A 23,552-nucleotide genomic window follows, 5' to 3' on the forward strand; every position below is an offset into this window, starting at 1 on the left:
CAGTGATTAGAACCATCTGGCAAAGGCTCAGCCAAATGAAATGAGCCTTACGCCTTACCCCAAAAGCTGCAGCGGGTACATTTTCAAGCCAGAAGGGACCATTACGACCCACCTTGCCTGGCCTTCTGCAGAACACAGGCCAGAGAGCCTCACCCAGGGAGTCCTTCATCGAGCCCATAACTCCGGTTTGGCCTAGAGCCAATCTCCTAGAAAGAGACCCAGTCTTGACTTAAAGAATCCAGCTGATGGAGAATTCACCACACCTAGTGATTAATTACCCTCACATTTGACGTTCTTAACCTTATTTCCACTCTGGATCTGATGACCAACCAGAGGAGGAGCGTTCTACAGCCTTCCATTGCGGTCACCCTGCCTCCAGCTCTCAGTAGCTCACGCCTAAGAGCTGTTAGGAGAAGCACCTCAGTTAGACTCAGCTGCTGAGATGGACTATGGGGAGAGAGGCCTCCTCTAAAGTTGCCAGCTCCAAAACCTTGCAGCCAATGCCTTGGCTTGCACTTGGAAGCAGAGAGGATACCTGGGCCTTGTCCAGAGCACAGGTGTCACAGGCCTGCACTAAACAGGCACCCCCCAAAAGTCACCTTTTAGGGGCACCTTTGGAAGCCAAGTCAAGAGACCTAGGTTTGATTTCTTCCTGCAGAGGCTGGGAGCGAATCAAAGAAACTAGAAATGGAGGAGACACGGCGACCTGGGGCACCGTGTGCATGTTGTTAAAGGTGGTCTAACGGGTCCTTTTTGGAGACTAGCCTCAATTCTTCTCTCAGCTGCAGCAGCAAAGTCCCATCGAAGGGACTTCAAAGGGGTTGCAGTGGAGGGAGAGTCAGATTCACCCCACTCCCTTTAAGGAAGTTCCTTTTGAGAATCTCCCTATGCTGATAGGGCCTGCACTACAGAAGTCAATGGGAGTTTTGCCACTGACTTACGTGAGCATAGGTTGAGGCTCTTCAAGAGGCGTGGTCCATGCCATAACAGATGGACCCAGCTCAACGAGGAGGTGCAAACTCTGCGGCTGACAGCAGCTATGTAGTGAAGGGAACGTCAAGGGGATTCGGCTCTCACAGTTGAAAGCTTGAATGAGAGAACGTCCTGGGTCGGACAGACAAGGCCCACGTGAAGGCCGGGAATCAGAGAGATATTAGAAATGAACCTGCTAAAGGGGGAGTTTTAACATCATTTACCTAGTTGGCAATAGGAAAAAACAAATCAATGGTTCAGAGAGGGATAATCCACCGTGGAGCTGGATATAGGTTTTAAACATCCGCCCAACTTCGGCGGAGCTTCCTTTGATACAAGACCAGGCATAACTATAAAAAGTCTCCAAGCCTAACTGGCTTTTTACTACAGCCCATTGGTAAAAATTAACACAGACATAACAACATCACTATTGGCATCAATATAACCAGAGATGGGCCAAAGGCCCTGTCTGTCCATCATTCAGTGTGTGGCCCAGTGGTTTGTATTTTGTTTTAAACTGCATTGCATGTGCGTTAGTTTGTACAGCTGACACCTGGCCAGATGTGCAGTACTGCACACATGGAAGAGAAAAGTGTCCAGCCACAAATTGCAGGGAGACTCTGGGCTCGTACTATGTACCTGATAACTCAGTTTAAGTCAGAGAAGTTTCTCTGAAGTTACACAGCAGAATCTGGCCCCTTGTATATAAATAACAAAGCAAGCCATACAATGGCTCATTGTCTTTTAATGAGTTAGTTTCCTCATTTGCCCTGTACTTGATAATGCTGACCCCTTGATGGACAGCCAAAGTGGGGAGATTAGAGATGCCTGGTTTAAATGTACTGCTGTTATGTCCAGGAACCTGTTAGCAGAAAGCAGCTGCACATTAGAAATACAGGGCTTGAATCTTCTCTCAAAGCACCAACTTCAGTACAGTTACCTGTGATGGATGCCAGAGCTCACATCCCAGAGGGATGTAATGGGGGATTCCTGACCAGCTGATAGCATTGCAGAGAAGCCCACCAGGGAAGAGATTGGGGAAGATGACTTGCAGCGTTGCAGCATTTCTGGGCAGCCTGGGGGAAATCATGCTAATGTACATTTCACTGCTTCCCTCAGACCCTTTTAAAAGCCGTGGGCCAGATCCTCAGCTCCAATGGAGCAATGTCCATTTACATCAGCTGAGGATTTGCCCACCCACAATTGCTGGAAAACAGTCATTCCAGGAATTACTCAGACCCAGTGGCAGGCTAATTATACCTCCTGTTTAAGCTTTTGGAGAGTATTTTATAAAAACTATATAAAGTCCTCTAGCCTGTGTCATGCAGGAGGCCAGTCTAGATGAACTAATGGTTCCTCCTGGCCGTAGACTCTATGAATCAAACCAGACTGAATTCCAGCCAAAGTCCTAGCTCTTTTACTGTCAAATCTACTGAGCCAAACGTCTCATCTTTCCCTAAAGCAGAAGGCTAATCCATCATCTAGATACCCACAATGCATTAATTTAGTCTATCTAATTTGGGGGCCTGCTTGGTTTTAAAAGAAAAGTTAATAGCAATAATAATGCCGGGCTCAGACTTATCTATTATCCCAAAGCAATTTACAAAGAAGGTCAGTATCATTTCACAGATGGGGAAACAGAGGCAATCCTGAGTCCCAAACCAGTGCTCCATTCATGAGGCCACACTGCCTCCCCGGTAGTCCTTATTCATAGCCAAGGGTGGCAAAGCGAATAAGCTCTCCAGGGCCAGGGTTCGCATCTTTCTCCTAGAGTGATCAATGCCTGGTTGATGCTACAGGACTAGAAATAATAATCCATCTTGCAGTCCTTACTCATGCAAATCTCCCACTAAAGTCAGTGAGAGTTTGCTTTGAGTGTGATCCCTGATGGAAGAGACCTGCCCATGAAATTAGCATAATATTTGACACCCCAGCATCCAATGAAAAATCTACTGTAAAAAAAAGAAGCATGAAGAAGTTAATATGATTGGTCAAAATTAATGCATGCGAGCCCAGATTCTGATCTACCTGTGCAAGTCACAGAGGAGTTACTCCTGAGTCATGCTAGCGTAAGTGTAATCAGAATTAGGCCCCCCGGGTCCAGTCAATGCGATGTATACATTTCAGTGAAACTGGTAGCGTATGATATACCTCTGTAGACATTTATGCATGTTGTATGGTCTGGAATCACACTACATGTGTGAAATATTTCTGTAGTCAGTCAGATTCTCTTCAATTCCACCGCCTTCGATAGGAATGATGCTAGATTTATGCTGATGGAATTGAGATCAGAATCTGGTCCAATCCGACTTCAAATCGCTGTAAATCAGGGAAGAATCTGACCCTTTGTCTTTAGTTTAGCCATACATCTCTCTAGAAAAGAGATATCTTTTATCTCTCTAGGATAAAAGCAGAAATAAAAACATTGGCAATTCTGTTGCGGGGGCAAAAGGGGAGAGAAATATTTCTCCTTTAAACCTCACATTGGCTCTTAATGCCTCAGCTTCCTGGCAGCATCAGTGGGGTAAACATGACACCCCCCCCCTTAACTGCAGCAGTAACATTGAGCTATTCCTCCAGCACACTGGAAGACAGAGGGCTAGATGCTGATTTCATGTACACAGGTGCCAGTCTAGAGTAAGCTTAATAGCTTCTGTGGAAACCAGCATCTGACTCTAGCCTACATTCCTGAGGTTAACTTCTCCACTTTGAACAGCCCTATAAACTATGGTTTCTCCCTGGAGGATATTGCAATTCCCCTTCAAGACAAATTCCCCGTTATAAGAGACCACAGAGGCATGAAAGCAGTTATCAGCTCTCTGAGAAACACGGGCAGTTTTCCTTTTATCCAGTTTGCAACGGTCCCTGATGTCCATAATTCTTTATCAGCATGAATCAGAGTCTGAGACAAACCACACTGGGGCTCCAGTAAACACAAACATGAGGCTACATCACAGGCTTTTCCAAAAATGGAAATAGTTTTCCCAACTCCTGGTTTGCAGAAGGCCACTCCCAACATTTCGCTTCCTGTCTGGAGACAACGTGGAGGAGCTCCTACAATAAGATGCAGCCCAGAGGAGGGGGAGACAAAGCTGTCTGCATTTACCACTGGGCCGTGTCAATTTCAGTTCCCACTGAAGACAACAGAGCATTATTAAGAACAAGTGGCCAATAAGAAACAGGTGAAACTGGTCAACTCAAATGATCTGTTGTATGGATAAGATTAATAACACTCCTTCCCCACAACTGAGAGAGCCCCGCTCTTCAGCCCCACCCACCAAGTTCTGGTTTTCGTGTGTCACACAAGTCTGTCTCATCAAGGGGGCTCAGCACCTTGCAGATGGGGCTCTGCTGCCTGTCTTTTCATCTGTTTGTAAGTGCCAAGCACACACGCTGTAAACAATGCACCATAGCAGCAGCCCACTTTGCTGCTGTGTTAACTTTCCTATTGGAAAACCAGAACTGTAACAACATGAGCGTGCAAATCACAGCAGCCCAAAACGTAGATTCAGCCTGGCTTCTCCAGGCATTCTAGGAAAATTGCAGAAGTCAAAGTCTTTCCTGCTTGAAAACTGCAGAGACTAAAAGATTATGCTGCATCCCAGAGTTTCTCTGTCTCTCTTTACATGATGCATATTTAAAAGGATCAAAGAAAGAGACCATACAGGGGGCTTCCCCTTCCCCTCCTCACCAGTCCCCCCAAAAGGCACACGCTGGGAGCAATTTGCAGGTGCAGTCGCAGCCCGTGACTTAAACGATTAAAACAACATTATTCTTGTAGGATTCCCATCTCGCCCCTAGATGGACCTTCTGAACCTTAGTAAGGCTTGTGATAGCAAAGAGAGAATAGATCTTTTGCAGTACTCACCAAGTACACAAGAGTTCCTTTCCTCTGGGACTGCGTTCTGATGTGCCTTTGGTATAAATACCAGCCAGACTATGAAACCTCAGAGGCGGATCCTCCTTAAACAGAGCCCCTAAAAAGGCTAACTGATGGTGTGTTAGCCATATGGCCATATAAGGTGTTTTATTTCATTATACTGACCTCGGATTCATGGTAGAACCAAGCACAGTTAATTATTATAAGAAAAATGTATGCAAGAGTATTTGGGAGGCAACACCCCCTTAGTGAATCTGTTCCTTTTATGCTACACTTTGATAAACAAGTTCGACACAAGTCCTTATAAGCTACATTCAAAAAGGAAGTGGAGTCACCTACAATTCCTGGAGAGAGAAAGATACCAAGAATGGCATTAGGGCCTCGGCCGTCTGGCCTGTGGGTCTCACTCTCTCTTCAAAATACAGAGTAAAGGAGGAATGCCGGAGAAGTGGAAGTATTTCATTGAAAGCAATGATTGGAATTTGGTGTGATCTGCAGCTCTTTGACAGGTCTGGCTATTTATTTGGTTATTTAAAACAAGGGGTGTGAGCCAGCAGTTAAAAACCAATGTGAATCCAGAGTCACTCCAGATTTACAGTGGTGGACAGTGACTTAGGGCCTGATCCTTGAATAAGATTGCAGCACATGCATGAAGCTCCATTGATGACATTGAGGCTCTGCCCACCCTGAGCTTATTGCAGGATCGAGTCTTTATCAGGGTGTAAATGAACAGAATTTGGCCCACCTGTGCGGTGCAAATCCATATTACCTCCACGGACTTCAGAATCGTGCCCCTGGTTTTACACGGGTAGAAAAGAGCTGGATGTGGCCCAGAGTCTGAATTACATACCAGCATGTCAGCACCATTATCACGTTATTTTCCCTTCTATTAGAACTGTCAACTTAATTACAAGCATTCTGCTATTGTGTCCCACCCATCCTAGAGTTATTGCACTAAAGTCACTGGAGTGCCTCCAGGTTTACACCAGCGGCACACGAGAGCAGAGCGTGTTCACCATCCCTGACAGACCTGCCAATCCCACAGAATGGCCCCGATCCCGCTGCCGTTGACATCAGCAGTAAAACTCCCCGTGACGACAGCAGAAGCACGTCCAGTATGGTGGTTGTAGTGGGACAGATGCTCAGTTGGTGTACACCGGCAGCACAACTCCAGTGAAGTCATGGGGCTAGGCAGACATGTACCACCTGGGATCTGGCCTGAGATTTAGCAGGACGTTAAAAAACAAAATACTCCCCCGCCAGTCAAACGCCAGTAGGCCTAATCCTACGAACTCTCACTCCTTGAGTGTGCCACACTCAGTGCTCGCAATCTCCCTGGGCCTACTTGTGTACTTGCCTAAACCACGAGTACACAAGAGTAGCACATCTAGGCAAAGAACAAGAGAACAAGCAGTTACAGGGGGGTTGAACATGCATATGCAATGAACAGGCATCAGATTTCAGACCCAAGTCCAGTATATGGAGGTCCCATTGACTTTAATGGCAATTCTGCTTCTAAGAGGCTGGAAAAATCACAATAGCACCTAGCTGAAGATCAGGGTCCATTGTGCTCGACACTGTACAAATGTGTAGTAAAAAGACAGTCCCTGCTGGAGAGGTCTTGCAACCTAGGGTTATGGCAGGACACGGCCAATGGATGAAATAGACAAACATGGGTGCCAATGGTGAATTGGGATTATTAAACAGTATTAGTAACAGGTTTAGTTTACTCAAACCATATGGAAATGACAGCGCACAGATCCCAGTGATGGGTCTTCAGGGCAGACACACAAATGTACATCAATAGCAGAGTCCTCCTGGCTGGAAAATTCAGCTTCCCTATCACTCAAATGACAACAGCCCATTAACTGGCATGCTGAACGACGCATTCGGCTTCTCTCTTTTTGCCTCCCCCAGAGTAGATTTTCTATCATCTATTTATAAAGCGCACACGGATGTGTCTCTTTCTAGCATTATAAAGTGCTCTCCTATAGCCTGTGGGTGACGCTGCCTGCTGAGAGAGACAGCTGGGCAACACTTACACGGGACTCCAAAACAAATGAGAGTCATTTATAAATATGAAGAGATCTCACTTCTGTCATTTTGTAATAGTGGATTGCGGTGAACTGGCTAATACATACCATTGTCTGCTGCTGGATTGATTCAGAATGGCTCAGTTGTGTGACACTGGCCCCATACTGCTAAAAGCTAAGTGGAGAGTCTCCTTTAGCTCACAATGGTAGGAGTCAGTGCTCTTAGAGCTCAGAAGATCTAAGGTCTATAGCACGGAGCTCCAAGCGAGAGGCTTTCACAAGTCACAATGATGAAGGTCCCATGCTCTTAAACACTAACTCAACATTTCTTGGAAAGTGGATTTATTATAGTGACCAGGCAAGGAAATTTACTATTTCAACCCCCTTGCTGCAGCTTCTGCTGCACTGGAATGTCTGTTGTCCCACCGGCTGCATCTCTGAATGAAGAAATGCTACGGCCCCAGGCACCATCTTGGATCTGACCATTGCCTAGCACCCAGGGCCCGTTCAGTAGAAGAATGGGGTAGTTCTAAGTACCTCAGAGTACTTCCTGCCATGGTTTGGGCACAAGGTGGGGTTACCTTGCAGTCTTCTGATTTCTCAAGCCCTTGAGCCAAGCCTCCTTGAATCCTGCAACCGCTGGATGCTTTGTGTTTTCAAGGGTATTGTGACTTGTAGCTCTACCAGACAGACACATAGACAGCTCCAGTAGGGGAGGGAATATGTTTTATTGGACCAACTTCTGTGGGTGAGGGAGACATGCTTTCAAGCCACCTGGCACCCTTCTTCAGGGCTGGGAAAGGCAGACGCTGGTCCCAGAAAAGAGATGACCTCCCCCACCTTGCCTCGCTAATATCCTGGGACCGACATGGCCACAAGCTATACTGCATGAAGCTCCAGTGATGGTTAAGTGAGTATCAGGAGCTTCCACAAAGCGTCTGTCCATGCCACCTTTCTGTCGCCATCTTCACTTCCTAACAGACTACTAGTCCATAGTATCTGATGTCCTCCTTCAGGCAACGGCTAATGCTGGATTCCTCAGATGACAGCATGAATCTCCCTTAAATAGAGTTCACTTTGCTGATGCCCTGGGAGTCATTTCTCCATGAGCCCGGCTGCTGATCATTAGCATCTACTGGAGCAGCTGGACTGATAAAGCCTTGGCATTTGGTTGTAGCTGGTGTCATTGAAGATGTGTTTGTTTGCAGAGGACCAAGGTGTGAGATCCTTTTAAACGGAGTGTTTCCCAAGCAAAATCCTATTGACGTCAGTGGGATTTTGCCAGAGCAAACACCATGGGCCTGATTCCGAACTCGCTTATACTGGGGGATGCCAGGGGAGTACCGCTGCTGCAAAACCAGCTCAAGTGAGGGAAGAATCAGGTGTCCAGCCACAAGCGAATGAGCCACAACAACCAGTGTGCCGTCTCCCCCTGGAACCCAAAGACTTAAATGCCCAGGTTGATTCCCCTCTTACCTGCGCTAAGATTTAGTCTGTGGCTGCAAAAGAGCCAACATCTTGACTTAACAAGACCTGGCTCTTACATTGTCCTCTTCATCAAAGCACTTTATAAAGGTGGTCAATATCATTACCCCCATTTTACAGATAGGGGAAACTGAGGCACAGGACAGTGAAGTGACTTGTCCACAGTCAGCAGCCAAGCCGGGAACAGAACCCAGGTCTCCTGAGACCCAGCCCAGTGCTCTATCCACTAGGGATGACTGCAGCTTGCAGCAAACAGGAGGAAGGGTGCTCACAGAGACCCCCAGTAAGGAGTGCTGACTGGCAAATCAGTGAATGTGCTTAATCGATCCCCCCCATTACCTGGGAAGGAAGGGGGGGCATCTTGAGGGGATGAACAGGGGTTTGAGCCATCTTGCAAATGACTTTGAATAGTTTTGTCCTGGATGCAAATGACCCCACTAGTAGGTCTGACATCGCACCAGCTTCCAGGCCTAGATGCAAGCATTGAATCACCCACTGGAGAGCTGGGAATCTCCCTTTCCAATTGTATAAAGCTCCCATTTTTAATCCCTGTCGTTCTGAAAGAGATCAGATTTAAAGCCCTCATTGGTCTGGGAGCAAACATGGCCCTGGCTTGGGCTGGCCAGCAGTGGAACGGTTTCAGTGGCAGATGGGATGGAATGGGAAAGAAAGCATTTTGGATTCTTTGGAGCAGCTCAGAAATCTGGCAGGTCAGAAGGAGTTCTAAGGGAAGCCGCCTGATTGGTTGAATGTAGGCGGGACGGTGCTTTGAGATCCTTGGAAGAAAGGCACAGGGGGAAGGAAAATGTTATTTTCTATTATAAATAGCTCCGTGTCCAGGAAGTGTTGATGGTGGCCATGTAAACGCTGACACTAATTATTCTCTGCCAGAAGAGGATTCAAGTTAATTGCCACAGTCAAAATATTTCTACACAGAGAGAGCTTGCTTTTAAATCACAGGAGCTACAGTATATGCCCAGTGACGCCAGTTCAGAGGATCTGAAGCTAATTGGAACGCAGGGCAGCTGGTGTAATAAATAACACAGCACTCCGACCGACAGGCAACGTAGGGGAACATGCTGCCTTTGAGAAGAACTTAATAAGCCGGCTGCTAGATTCTATGCTGTTCATGGAAGTGGAAGGGGAGGCAGTGTTGCCTAGTGGATAACATTATGGCTTGGGAATCAGGAGTCCTGGATTCTATTCCTGGTCTACTCAGTGACCTAGGCAAGTCACAGCCTCTCTTTGTGCCTCAGTTTCCCCTTACGTAAAATGAGGGTTATACAAGAGCTAGGTTATTAATCGGACATAAAAAAAAGCCAGGCTCAGGGAGCCAGCTAGCTCAGGGGATTGGCCCCAGAGCTTGTCATTTCTAGGTTAGTACTTCAAGTCCATCCAAACTGCTGAGTGTTCAGTGTCCTGTGTGAAATAAAGGGTGGGGTTTTTTTTTGCAACAGGGGGAGGGGAAGAGTCTCAATCCAGATCATGGCAGACAAGTGATCCACCACCAAACACTAGCAGAGCTATAATGTGTATGTTGGTAGCACCGAGGTGCCCTGGTCATGGACCAGGCCACCAGGTGCTAGACGCGGTACAACCACAGAACCGGCCCTGCCCCCAAGAGCTCACAGCCTAGGAGATGCCCCCTTCTGCTGCCAGTCTCAGGAGAAATACCACGGCCTGAACTCCCCGGTCCTCCCCAGAATGGATCCCTCCAAGGTGGAAGGAGGTACATGAACAGAGCCCGGTTATGGGGATGGATAAGGAGCTGAGTCTCTAGCACTGACAAGTTTCAGAGTAGCAGCGTGTTAGTCTGTATCCGCAAAAAGAAAAGGAGTACTTGTGGCACCTTAGAGACTAACAAATTTATCTGAGCGTAAGCTTTTCGTGAGCTACAGCTCACTTCATCGGATGCATGCAGTAGAAAATGCGGTGGGGAGATTTTATATACACAGAGAACATGAAACAATGGGAACGGGAGTGATCAGGTAAGGTGAGTTATTATCAGCAGAGGCGGGGGCGGGGGGAGAATAATCTTTTGTAGTGATAATCAAGGTGGGCCATTTCCAGCAGTTGACAAGAACGTGTGAGGAACAGTCGGGAGGAGGGGGGGAAATAAACATGGGGAAATAGTTTTACTTTGTGTAATGACACATCCACTCCCAGTCTCTATTCTAGCCTAAGTTAATTGTGTCCAGTTTGCAAATTAATTCCAATTCAGCAGTCTCTCGTTGGAGTCTGTTTCTGAAGTTTTTTTTGTTGAAGAATTGCCACTTTTAGGTCTGTAATCGAGTGACCAAAGAGATTGAAGTGTTCTCCGATTGGTTTTTGAATGTTATCATTCTTGACGTCTGATTTGTGTCCATTTATATCTCTACATAAAAGAATAAATGGACACAAATCAGACTTACCTGATCACTCTTGTTACAGTCTGTATGGTAACACCCATTGTTTCATGTTCTCTGTGTATATAAAATCTCCCCATTGTATTTTCTACTGCATGCATCCGATGAAGTGAGCTGTAGCTCACGAAAGCTTTGCTCAAATAAATTTGTTAGTCTCTAAGGTGCCACAAGTACTCCTTTTCTTTCAGCAGTGACAATGTGACACCTTTCCTGAGCACTAAAGGCTCCTACCCACAAGGTGTCAGGTGCCTCCTAAAGATCCTGGGAATCTAGGGGCTGCCACAGTGGGGACTGAACTGGGGACCTCCTGAGCCAGAAGCAGACAGTAGGCAACCAAGGCTGCATTGCACAGAGGTCTAATAACACCTATCCTCTAGGGAATCAGTAACACAGCCTCTTCTCCTCGCTGGCATCTAGGGCGCTCAGCATCTGGCAGGATCAGACCCTGGGCGCACATGAACTAAGAAAATCCCCTGAGCAGGAGCAAGTCGTAGACTTGTAAAACTGGAAGGGACTGTGTCACAACAGATACCTCCCCAGACCTGCTTCCCCCCCCATCCGCATGTGGCACAAAGGAAGCCCTTAAGAGCAGCCTGCTCCCTGCCGCAGCTGGTCACCAAAGGGGACCTGCAAGCCAGCAGAGGCACCAACACCTTCCCGTCTATGGAGGCGCGTGGCCTGCCAAGCCAGCCGAGGTTACGGTTGTGACACCTCTCTCCTGATCTCCTTCCTCCCCTTTGCCTTGCAGGGCACCAAGTACTCCAAGGAGCTCTTGGCAAGCTCATAATGAAGCCCCAAGGCCTTCACGGAGCCAGCACGAGATCCAACCAGATGCGGAGAAATTCCCCGCTGCCTTTTTAAGGGAAACGTGCCTGTTGCACAGGAGAGAGGAGGGACCCTGCTAGTAAGTGCAGCAGGGTGAGAGAGAAAGAAAGATTGCCGGGAGGGCAGGGTGCAGCACATCCAGGGAGAAAGCAGAAGCTCCCAGCGAGGAAAGGCAGCTGCTGGCACTCAGGAAAACAACATTTGTCTTTGATTAACAAACAGTCCAAGCAGTTTTCAAACACTGACAGCTCAGGGAAGACAGCTGTGAGCCCTCGTTTACAGATTGGGAAACTGAGGTATGGGAAGGATAGGGCCCAACTCCCCCCCCAAAAGCAACCACTGATGTCAGATACCTGGATTTTGGAAAGCCTGGCTTGTGATCCCTCCGGCCTGATTCTCAAGTGCTGAGCACCAGTGACTCCAATCAGTGTTGAGGGGAGTGGCAGGTGCTCAGCACTACTGGACATCAGGCCCCCGAGTCTCGTGTGGGGCACCCCACGTCTATTGCGGGGTCCAAAAAAATCAGTGGCCTCTTCTGAAAGTTTGGCTCTAAGTGACTTTCCCGAAGGCACAGGGGTGGGAGGGGGGAAATAAACTTCAAAGGCAGGAGAAGCAGGGCTGAGTTCTGGCTCTGAGTGGCACTTGCTGTCTTCTGCCCTACGTTTAACCCACGCCCAGCCTACTGAGATGTGATCTAGCTAGTGGTGACTGGTCTAGAGCTGGAGCGTGGTCAGCCTTGGCTAATGGAGAGGGGCTTTTAGCTCAGGCAGTAGAGAGGCTTGCCTTTAGAACTAAAGGTCACAGGTTCAATCCCTGCTGGTCTAGCCAATCCAAATAGCCCAGCTTACACCCTCGTGCAGAGATGAGCAAACTATGGCCCGCCGGGCCATCCTGCCCTGCCCCTGAGCTCCTGGCCAGAGAGGCTAGCCCTCGTCCCCAGCCCTGCAGCCTCAGCACGATGCGCCACCAGCGCTCTGGCCACCGCTCCTGCCAGGCAGCGCGTCGTGGTGGTGGGTTGGATAAGGGGCAAGAGGTCCTGGGGGGCAGTCAGGGGACAGGGGACAGTTGGATGGGGCAGAGGTTCGGGGGGGGGGCAGTCAGGGGACAGGGAGGGGGGGCTGGTTAGGGGCTGGGGTCCTAGGGAGTGGTTAGGGGCCAGGGTCCCGGGAGCCGGTGATCAGGAGACAAGGAGCGTTGGATGGGTCAGGGATTCTGAGGGGGGTGGGAAGTGGGAGGGGGCAGATGGGGTCGGGGGCCAGGCTCTTTGGGGAGGCACAGCCTTCCCTACCCGGCCCTCCATACAGTTTTGCACCCCGATGTGGTCCTCAGGCCAAAAAGTTCACCCACCCTTGCCCTAGTGAGTTTGGAAGAATCCTTGCTCGATATCCACTAGCTACTAAAGCCACCCATTTCCAGCCTGTAGTACCAGCATGCGACTATTTCTTTGCAGCTGCTCCCTGGAGCAGCCCCACCAGTCATCCTGACCTGGGCAGAGCAACTGATAAGTAAAGCTCGACTAAAAAAAAAGAAAAAAAAATCAGTATCAAGCTCCAAGGAACCTAGTGAGATTCCTGGGATAACCTGCCCATTAGTCATCTTGGTCTAGCAGATAGGGACTCTGGACTGGAAGTCAGGAGACTCAGAGACTTTAAGGCCAGAAGAGACCATCATGATCATCTGTTTGATCTGCACATCACAGGCCACAGAACCTCGCCCACCCACTCCTGTAACAGACCCCGAACCTGCGTTCTGTTGCCAATGCAGATTCACTGACGCACAGCGAGGCTTTCAGCAAAACTCTCTGCCTGGGAGCATCTTTTCTGTTCAGACCGTAAGGGGCAGGGGCTGCCTCTCACCATGTACAGCGCCAAGCACAATGGGGCCCCAGCCAGGCACCTGTGGCTGCTGCTGCAATACAAACAACAAACAGCAGCTTTGTTGTTACTGTTGGCAAAGCCCGAGGCGCAGGCTGGGATGTGAGCCCTTTTCTCCACTTTGACTGCATTGAAGGAGCAGCAGAGCTGGCTAGAGTGAGGGCGGAACAGAGCGGAGCAGGGTCTGGGGAATGTGCCAACCGCGAGTGAAATGCCAGCCCCGAGAATCACAAAAGGTCCAGCCAACGTTCATTAGAGCCTCACCCGATGCCTGGAAGATCCGTGCTAATTACATCCAGTTCGCCAAGCAGGAAGGTGATCAGCAACCTGCCGCTATTTACCTAGTGAGTCAAGAGCAGAACAAGAACCCAGGAGTCCTCGCTCCCAGTCTGCCCACCTCTAACCACAAAAGCCACACGTCCCTCCCAGCCTCAGAAACCCAGAGATCTGAGCCTTAGGCTCCCTTTTCCCTCCCCAGAGCTGGAAATAGAACCCAGGAGTCCTGGTTCGCAGCTCTCTGCTGCCCCTACAGAAGAGTTCATTACACTTGTAATTCTCTAGCCTGGTTACATGTCAAAATATGCCCTAGGTAGCACCAAATTTCTCCCCTGCTCCCTTACTGCGTTGCGCACCTCGCTTGCGTGCCCAGAGCCGCGCCAGAGGCTAAAGCGAATCCCAAAAGGAGGAGGAATTCAGGGCAGTCGCTCTGCTCCACAAGAGCTAGTCTAAACAGAAGGACACGCAAACGATCCCATCTCCCCACGGAGACCCCATGCCTGTGTGAATCCCAGCAGCCCATGAGGTCTCCCTGAAAACTGAAGGCTTCCCCCGACCCCAGCTAGGCCCTGCGAGAGACAGACACTGCAAGAGAGTCCTGTCCTGCACTTAAAGGCTGCTCAGAGAAACTGCCGCCCAGTTGCTGATGCTGGGTTTACATTGAACAGCATCCAAAGATGAGGTCACGGAGGCAGAGGGTTGCCATATATGACATTACCGGGAGGGAAAAAAGAAAAAGCTTTTAACAGAAGGCAGCAGCTGTGCACATGCGTCGCACAGCTGGACACTGCTCTACACCCGAGGTGGGGGATTTAGGAGTCTTCAATGCTAGTGGAACTGCTTTCCTCCCCTACTTGATTCACAGAGGATGTGAGCCTATTCCAGGCCCAACTAGGGTGCTTTAGCCCAAGTTGTAGCAGCTCATGCGCGTAGTTTTGGAGGGCCCTGGTTTAATCCCCATATGGCATCCAGGGCGCACTCTTTAGGGAAAGCCTGGCATAAAGAGATGCATTACAGAGAAAGGGCTGGATTGTGCCCAGAAGGGTTCAGATATCAACAGCCAGGTTTTTCCCAAAGAGCTTGGCACACTGGGTGCATTTGGAGTGCTGAGGCATTCTGAAAGCGGCCCATCAGCCTCACCACGGGGGCTGCTCACTTTTGTAAAAAAGAAATCTGGCCCTTACTAAATGGGAGCTGAGCCCTTTTGCAAACCCGGTGCCTGATTGTGGCTGCCGAGACCTTGAAAACCTGCCCTAGGGAGGCTCTTGCTAGGAGAGAATCCAAAACCACCAGAGCCCGTTGTCTAGCCTGCTAGTTTCTCCTGTGGTTAGGCGAGGCTTGATGCCCAGTGGTGCTGAGTGACCAGAGCTACTCTCAGATTCAATGGGGGTTGAAGATGCTCAGTACCTCTGAAGAAGTGGGAGTGTGCGAATAAAGTTTGCAGATGATACAAAGCTGGGAGGTATTGCCAATTTAGAGAGAGACCGGGATATCACACAGGAAGATTTGGATGACCTTGTAAACTGGAGTAATAGTAATAGGATGAAATTTAATAGTGAGAAGTGTAAGGTCATGCATTTAGGGATTAATAACAAGAATTTTAGTTATAAAATTCTTTATTTGGGGACGCATCAATTAGAAGTAACAGAGGAGGAGAAGGTCTCGGAGTATTGGTTGATCACAGGATGACTATGAGCTGCCAATGTGATATGGCCGTGAAAAAAGCTGATGCATCAGGTGAGGTATTCCCAGTTGAGGTAAGGAGGTTTTAGTACCGATATACAAGGCACTGGTGAGACCTCACCTGGAATACTGTGTGCAGTTCTGGTCTCCCATGTTTAAAAAGGATGAATTCAAACTGGAGCAGGTACAGAGAAGGGCTACTAGGATGATCCGAGGAATGGAAAACCTGTCTTATGAAAGGAGACTGAAGGAGCTTGGCTTCTTTAGCCTAACTAAAAGAAGGTTGAGGGGAGATATGATTGCTCTCTATAAATATATCAGAGGGATAAATACCAGAGAGGGAGAGGAATTATTTAAGCTCAATACCAATGTGGACACAAGAACAAATGGATATAAACTGGTCATTGGGAAGTTTAGACTTGAAATTAGACGAAGGTTTCTAACCATCAGAGGAGTGAAGTTTTGGAATAGCCTTCCAAGGGAAGCAGTGGGGGCAAAAGACCTATCTGGCTTTAAGATTAAACTAGATCAGTTTATGGAGGAGATGGTATGATGGGATAACATGATTTTGGTAATTAATTGATCTTTAAATATTCATGGTAAATAGGCCCAATGGCCTGTGAGGGGATGTTAGATGGGGTGGGATCCGAGTTACTACAGAGAATTCTTTCCTGGGTATCTGGCTGGTGAATTTTGCCCATATGCTCAGGGTTCAGCTGATCGCCATATTTGGGGTCGGGAAGGAATTTTCCTCCAGGGCAGATTGGAAGAGGCCCTGGAGGTTTTTCGCCTTCCTCAGTAGCATGGGGCACGGGTCACTTGCTGGAGGATTCTCTGCTCCTTGAAAGAAGAAAAGGAGTACTTGTGGCACCTTAGAGACCAACACATTTATTTGAGCATAAGCTTTTGTGAGCTACAGCTCACTTCATCGGATTCAGTCTGAATGCCTCCGATGAAGTGAGCTGTAGCTCACGAAAGCTTATGCTCAAATAAATGTGTTGGTCTCTAAGGTGCCCCAAGTACTCCTTTTCTTTTTGCAAATACAGACTAACATGGCTGCTACTCTGAAATCTGCTCCTTGAAGTCTTTAAACCATGATTTGAGGACTTCAGTAGCTCAGACATAGGTGAGAGGTTTTTTGCAGGAGTGGGTGGGTGAAATTCTGTGGCCTGCGTTGTGCAGGAGGTCGGACTAGATGATCAGAATGGTCCCTTCTGACCTTAGTATCTATGAATCTACAAGTCCGGTCACTAGTGACCACACCACTGTGTAAACTATCCTGAGGCTGCAACACTGGGGGAAGTTGAAAGGCAGCCCATGGATCTCTGCTAGGGTCACTCGTTCCACTCCCCATTCATTCTCCCCTGTGCTGAGAAGCACTTGTGGGGGATCGGGGGAGAATCTGTGGAAGAGGGGCGTGGCCTTTACCTCTGCAACCCGCACCTGCCCCGAGGATATCAGGGGGAGAGAAGGCAGGAGTTGGGTTTGATTCATTCACACCTTGAGATCAACGTTCCCTCTAATATTTGACAGGGCATGTGCGCAAAAAATTTCTTCTGTGCAAATTGTGTTTCTGTGCAAATGTTTGTGCGTGTGGTGTTTCGCCTTGTGCGCAGCATTTAGGATCTGTGCGTGCATGTACACTCCCACAGCTTAGAGGGAATAGTGTTTGAGATATGAAATCCCTGAAGGGTTTCTTGCATCCCTCCTCTAAAATGAAACAGCTGCTAGACGTACCTGGAGAGAGTCTGTAGCCTGATACCAATGTACCACACAATCTAACATATTCACCCTGCCAACATCCCTTTGTTTAGACTCCTTGGGACACAGACTGTCTTTTTGTTCTGTGTTTGTAGCACAGCAGAGTGCTGGGCCATGCCTCGGGCTCCCAAGTGCGTCGGTAATACAAATATTATCGCTACTTAACAGAGATGAGATTGAGATGCAGAGACTTGTCCAAAGTCACAGAGGAAGGCTTTCAGAGCAGGCGTTCAACCCAGATCTCCTGAGTGCGCTACTCGCTAGGAAGACTCAGGGCTTGGAAGCAGTCTGGTAAGTCCTATGGTGCTCCCAGGTAGAAGGGGTTTAGAGTTGCAAGTTTCAGGCTGTGACACACACAAGGAAAAGCCCCAGCTGGTTTTGAGGTTCCATTAGCCACCTCCTCACCTGGGGCTTAGGCACGGCTTCCATTCGGTGCCAAATATGGACCGAACACTCTTGCTTTCCATTGTTAGCCACTCCTACAGTGGCTACCTTGCCCCAGCAGTGGGTTGGTAGTAAACATCTGACAGCACTTCAGAAAGGCTTGCGGGCAAGTCAAATGAATGCAATGGCTGGTCTACATGCCCATTTGAGTGATGTTGCAAGTCAGATTTAAATGGCTGTAGAATATCCATGTTCAAATGTGCCTCTGGTTACTAAATTAGACTGGGGCAACTTGACCTTCTCTGTAAAATGCTTTGATATCTACTGATGAAAAGTGCTATAGCAGAGCAAGGTGCTGATATCATCGTGTGTGTAGACACAATATGAGAGCTGGAGCTCAGAGGCTATAGGAGACAGTGTCCCGAAGTCGCACGCTAAACTCTCTCTGAGGGTTTAGAGCATGCACTAACAACAGTCTTTGAAGAGACATTATGGATGACAATTTCCTAACGCAAAAAAGTGTTGCAGCCAACATGGGGGAAATCCTTTAACAGATCTTGTTTTAACAGATATAGCACAAATAATTACAGAACTAAAAATTAATGGTGCTTAGGTACAAGTAATAGTGACATGATCACATTTATTATGTGAAAGTATAGTAATAAGTAATTAAGACCAGTAATATATATTTCTGGTGCTTTAACAGGGCGAATTTCATAAAGCCACAAACAATTATGAGCCAAATCAGCTGGGAGGAAGAATTTAATCAGAAAAATGCGAATGATAATTGGGAAGCATTTAAGAACACCTTACCAGATGCCCCAAAAGCCATAAACCCACAGTTGAGGAAGAAGGCCGTACTGGATAAAAAAAATGACCCAGTTTAGAGGGGAAGTGAAGGCAGCTATACAAAAATAAAAAAAAAGTACACAAGCAAACAGAAGAAATGGGAAGTTGATAATGAATATAAATAAAAAGTTAGGAATTGTAGAAAATTGATAAGGGAAGCAAAGGGACACAAGAAGAAATCTATGGTCAGCACAGTTAAGGACAATAAGGAGAAGTTTTAAAAATATATTAGGAACAAAAAGAATCCTAACAATGCACCAGTATTGGTCCACTACTAGGTGAAAATGTTAGAATTATCAATAATAATGCAGAAAAGGCACACATTAAATGGATTAAAAACTGGCTAACTGATAGGTCTCAAAATGTTACTGTAAATGAGGAATCGTCATCGAGTGGGTGTGTTTCCTGTGGGGTCCATCAGTGATTGTTTCTTGGACAGAAGCTATTTAACATTTTTATCAATAATCTGGAAGAAAACATTAAATCACCACCAATAAAGTTTGGATAGGACACAAAATTTGGAGGAGTGGTAAATAATGAAGAGGACTGATCACTTGCGCAGAGCCATCTGGATCACTCGGTAAACTGGACCTAAGCAAACAATGTAGGCCATACTTTCAGGATGTGTGACTTTATCCTGGAAAACTGTGACTGAAAAAGATCTGGGGGTTGTGGTGGATAATCAGCGGAACATGAGCTCCCTGTGTGGCGCTGTGGCCAAACGAGCTAATGTGATCCTGGGATGCAAAAACATAGGAACCTCGAATAGGAGCAGAGAGGTTATTTCACATCTGTATTTGGCACTGGTGCAACTGCTACTGGAATACTGTCTCCAGTTCTGGTGCCCACGATTCAAGAAGGATGTGGATAAATTGGAGAAAGTTTCATGAGAATGATTAAAGGATTAGAAAACCTGCCTTATAGTGATAAACTAAATAGATTGAGCTATTTGAGTGTAACAAAGAGAAGGTTAAGGGGCGACAATTAAAGTCCATAAGTATCGACATGGGGAGCAAATATTTCATAATGGCCTCTTCAATCTAGCCAAGAAAAGTATAACATGAGCCAATGGCTGGTAGCTGAAGCTAGACAAATTCAGACTGGAAATGAGATGTACATTTGAAATGGGGAGATTAACTAACCATTGGAACAATTTACCAAGGCTTAGGGTGGATTCTCTATTACCCACAATTTGTACATTAAGACGGGATGTTTTTCTAAAAGCTCTGCACTAGGAATTATTGTGGGGACGTGCTCTGGCCAGTGCTATACAGGAGATCAGACTAGATGATCACAATGGTCCTTCTGATCTTGGAATCTACAAATCCCTGCCCCCAGAAGCTTCCAATCTACAAAGAAACAGGAAGTGTTCTTTTCAGATGGGGAACTAAGCCAGAGAGAGTAAGTGACTTGCCCAAGATCAAGGCCCTGAGACCAGGGCCCCATTGTGCTAGGTGCTGTACAGAGATAGTCCCTGCCCTACGGAACATACAATCTAAAGCAGCAATGCCCAAACTTTTCCTGTTGCGCCCTCCCCTTACCAGTCATGGAATCTGTCTGTGTCCCGCCATTACTGCACAGTCGGCTCAGCAGAAGAGCTTGAGGGAGGAGCTGGGGCTAGAGGTAGAGCTGGCCTAGGGGCAGAGAGGGAATGAGGGCAGACCTGGGCTGGGTACCGCTCCCTCCCTATCCGCACCTGTGGAGGCTGGTCTGGGCCCTGGCACGCATCCCCCGAGCATTCTTCTGTGCCCCCCTAGAGGGGCATGGCCCACGGCCCACAGTTTGGGGACAACTGATCTAAAGAGACAAGAACGACAAAAGGCAGGAGGGGAAACAAGCACAGAAAATGAAGCCACCTGCCCGAGGTGACACAATCCATCAGTGGCAGAACCAGGAATAGAACCTAGGTGTCCCGAGCTCCAGTCTCCCGCCTTAGCCACGAGACCACATTACCAACCAGACAAGCTTTTTTCTTCCAAAAATGTTCTCCTCTCTGAAAGAGCTTCTTGTCTGTTAAAGGTTGTTTTTTTTTTTTCTTTTTTTTAAGCCCACTTAGATCATAACCTTGAATAGCCTTGCCACTGAGTCCAGTCAAGTAGCTTAGACTTCAGCTCACTGGGTCCTCAACCACTGGAGTTTTAGCAGAGACAGAGCTGGGATAGCTGAAGGCACAGGGCACACTGCATCCCTCCCAGAGCAGTACAGCAGCTGAGAATTTCTCAGAGGAACTGGTGGAATTGTATTCCAGAACCTCGAGCTAGCAGCAGGGAATAGGTTATGCAGGAAGCGGGGATTTCGGTGCATACTAGCAAGGAGGACCACAATTTAGGTGCATCATTGCCTATTTGAGAGCAACCTTATAAGTCCTTAACAGGAAACAGAGACTAGTCACTGTGTGGGCCCAGGGTAGCAAAGATGTACTCTATCAAGTGCCATTTAATCCTTAGCAGCAGCTTTAATGCCTCCAAGACAGTCTCTTGTTCAAAAATCCAACTCTGTACACTAAAGCACACGGCCCCGGAGCAGGGCTGTCCTAATAAGGAAACGGTCCACCGATGCAGCCAATCAAGCTCCCAGGCTCACCCGCACTTGGCATCCTGCAGCCGCTAGAATGGAATCCAGGCGACTGACACAGAGCAGGCCTCCAGCAGGAGGATGCTACGAGGAATCCCAAATATCTCACTGCAAGGGAGGCTCCTGAAGTCTGTAACTCATCATGTTCCAGCTTCTCATCTTGGATGACAGAGCAATAAAGACACCACCTAGTATCGGGGTTAGCTGCAATCAGAAGCACTGATGGTGACTGCTACTGTGTTACAACAGAGGCAATTGGACAGTGATCAGCTGGGAAGGTGGGCAGATGAAGCACGGAGAAAGGAGAATGCTTTTTGATTTCAAAGATTACTTGCCCCATGCTAGGATATGGGGCAGCACCTCGATACATGGCCAAGACAGTAATGTACGGTGGGGGGAGAAGGAATTTAAACTAGCTGTGCATTCTGCGAAATGAAGCCAAATGAAAGTTCTCGGGAAGGATGATCTTGTAGTTAACAGACAGCATTTGAGAGACCCGGAAGGCAGCGTGGTTTAGTGGACAGAGCACTGGAGTGGCACTCAAAAGACCTAGGTTTTATTCCTGGCTCTGCCACAAGCTGGGTGACATTAGGCAAGTCACATCCTCTTTCCATGCCTCAGTTTCCCCATCTGTAAAACAGGGAGGATGCTGACCTGCTTTGTAAACTGTGTTGAGATCTAGAGCCAGCTATCCCACCAACTGAGAGATACTTGGATAAATCACTGCCTCCGAGCCTGACCTCTGTCTCACAGTGAGGATAATCCATAAGTATTGGCAAACGGTCATATGATAGTGGGAGCTAAGTATGTACTTAAACTGGTTCTATTAAATATTTAAGCTCCAATCGCATGTATGGACCAGTACAAAACATACAATCTTTGCCCCAAATGCTGAGCGTTAAAGCTCAGCCCAGATCGGGATGTGTTATGTTTGACAATACAGACAGCAACCATGATACCATCATTAATTGGGGTGGGGTAGAAGAGCCCTCAAGAACAAGAGTAATGTCTGCCTGTGCACGACTCTCCTCTAACACGCTGCGTCAACTCTGCCGCTCAAGACGGCAGGTGCCTTGAATGGACCGCTAGAAAATTACAGGTGCAGTCCCCAGAAGCCACAGTCAACAACATCTCAGAGCTACACACACCACAGAAAGGCCAGGCACAGTCCCAAATGAACAGACCAGTGCGCTCAAAGCATGTTAAGATGGGCCAATGCATAGTTTACCATGAAGCTTGGTGACCCTCTACCATGTCAAAAGTATGAACAACCCCAAGAGTTTAAAAAAAAAAAATCCTGTGTCAAGCCTCCCGAATCATTACCAAAACAAAATCAATTTTTAAGACAAGGCATTAGGGTTCTCTATTTGCCTTCTGGTTTATGAGCCTTTGGGGTGGACTTGGGTCACATTTTCAAGCTCTTCACCCAAACCTTAAGAACTTAAAAAAACAAAACAAAAAAAAACCCAACCTTGCTTAAAAAAAAAAAGAAAGCTGAGATTCTTATATATTCCCCTGAGTCCAGGAGATGGGGCTCCAAGAAACACACCAAATATTGCAAAATTGTTAAAAATGACAAGCACTGCGTCAATGCAGTTTGCCTTTCAGGCCAGAGGAAAGCAAGAATTCAGAGCAAAACGTCGGGTGACATGGACCAAGGACACCTCCGCTTTTCTGTAGGCCACAGGATAAATACAGCCGCTGAGAAAGGTAAGTGAACCCAAACTTGAGGTCAGTCCAAAGCTCTTTTCTTCAGGACTGGCCTTATCCTCACGAAAGGATTCCAAACAAGAGTAAAGCAACTCAGAACATTTAGTGCCAGCCACCAAGGCTTTTCCAGCTTTCAGTAAAGTGGTATGAAAGCGGGCATAGCTACTTCCTTGGTCATCTCCCCTCATGGGACTGCCCCTCCGGGTCTTTCCTCAACCTTCCTCTTTCGAAGACTGAACCAGGAACATTCCTTTATATAGTCTCCAAGGTAGTCACGTGCTTGGTCAGCTGACCGCACCCTCACCTGTCCTGGCTGGAGACTAAACCCCCAGCAACATTCTATGCCCCTTGGAAGGTACATCTACGCTGTAAAACAGCTGCGTTTAACTTGGGTGCGCTATCTAGGGTTAAAATAGCAGCAAAGATGCAACAACTTGGCTTTTAACTTGGGTTAGCAGCCCGAGTTCAACACCAGGTTGCCCTGTAGGCTTTAACCCAGGATGCTAAGTAGAGTGAAAAGCCAAACTGAGTCACCGTGTCTTCACTGCTGTTGTACCCAGAGTTAAGAACAGGCTCTTTTGAAGTGCAGACACACCCTTGACAGATGTGTTGGCTGCACCCCAGCTTAGAGGACAGTGCCCTGTTACAGTCCAGTCCCGCTCTAATGCGGCCACGTAGGAGTGGAAGGAGAGCGTTAACCTAGCACGTAGGGGCAGGGGGAGAGGATAGGTTACCGCAGTTGAGTCTCCAAAACTCAGCCACTATAAGAGGTCAGACCAGAGCACCATAATGGTCCCTTAGTTTACATCTCTCCACAACCAGATTAAGTTTGTCTCAGGTC

At 47.7% G+C, this 23,552-nt stretch overlaps 1 protein-coding gene across 2 annotated transcripts in view; it reads right to left on the bottom strand.

Moving 5' to 3' along the window:
• LOC119848815 (STAM binding protein) overlaps positions 1 to 23,552 on the bottom strand; it is a 48,359-nt gene that overhangs the window by 608 nt on the left and 24,199 nt on the right. The window lies entirely within an intron of this gene.

This window comes from Dermochelys coriacea, chromosome 26 (genome assembly GCF_009764565.3).
Source record: "Dermochelys coriacea isolate rDerCor1 chromosome 26, rDerCor1.pri.v4, whole genome shotgun sequence".
In the NCBI taxonomy this organism is placed as follows: Eukaryota; Metazoa; Chordata; order Testudines; family Dermochelyidae; genus Dermochelys; species Dermochelys coriacea.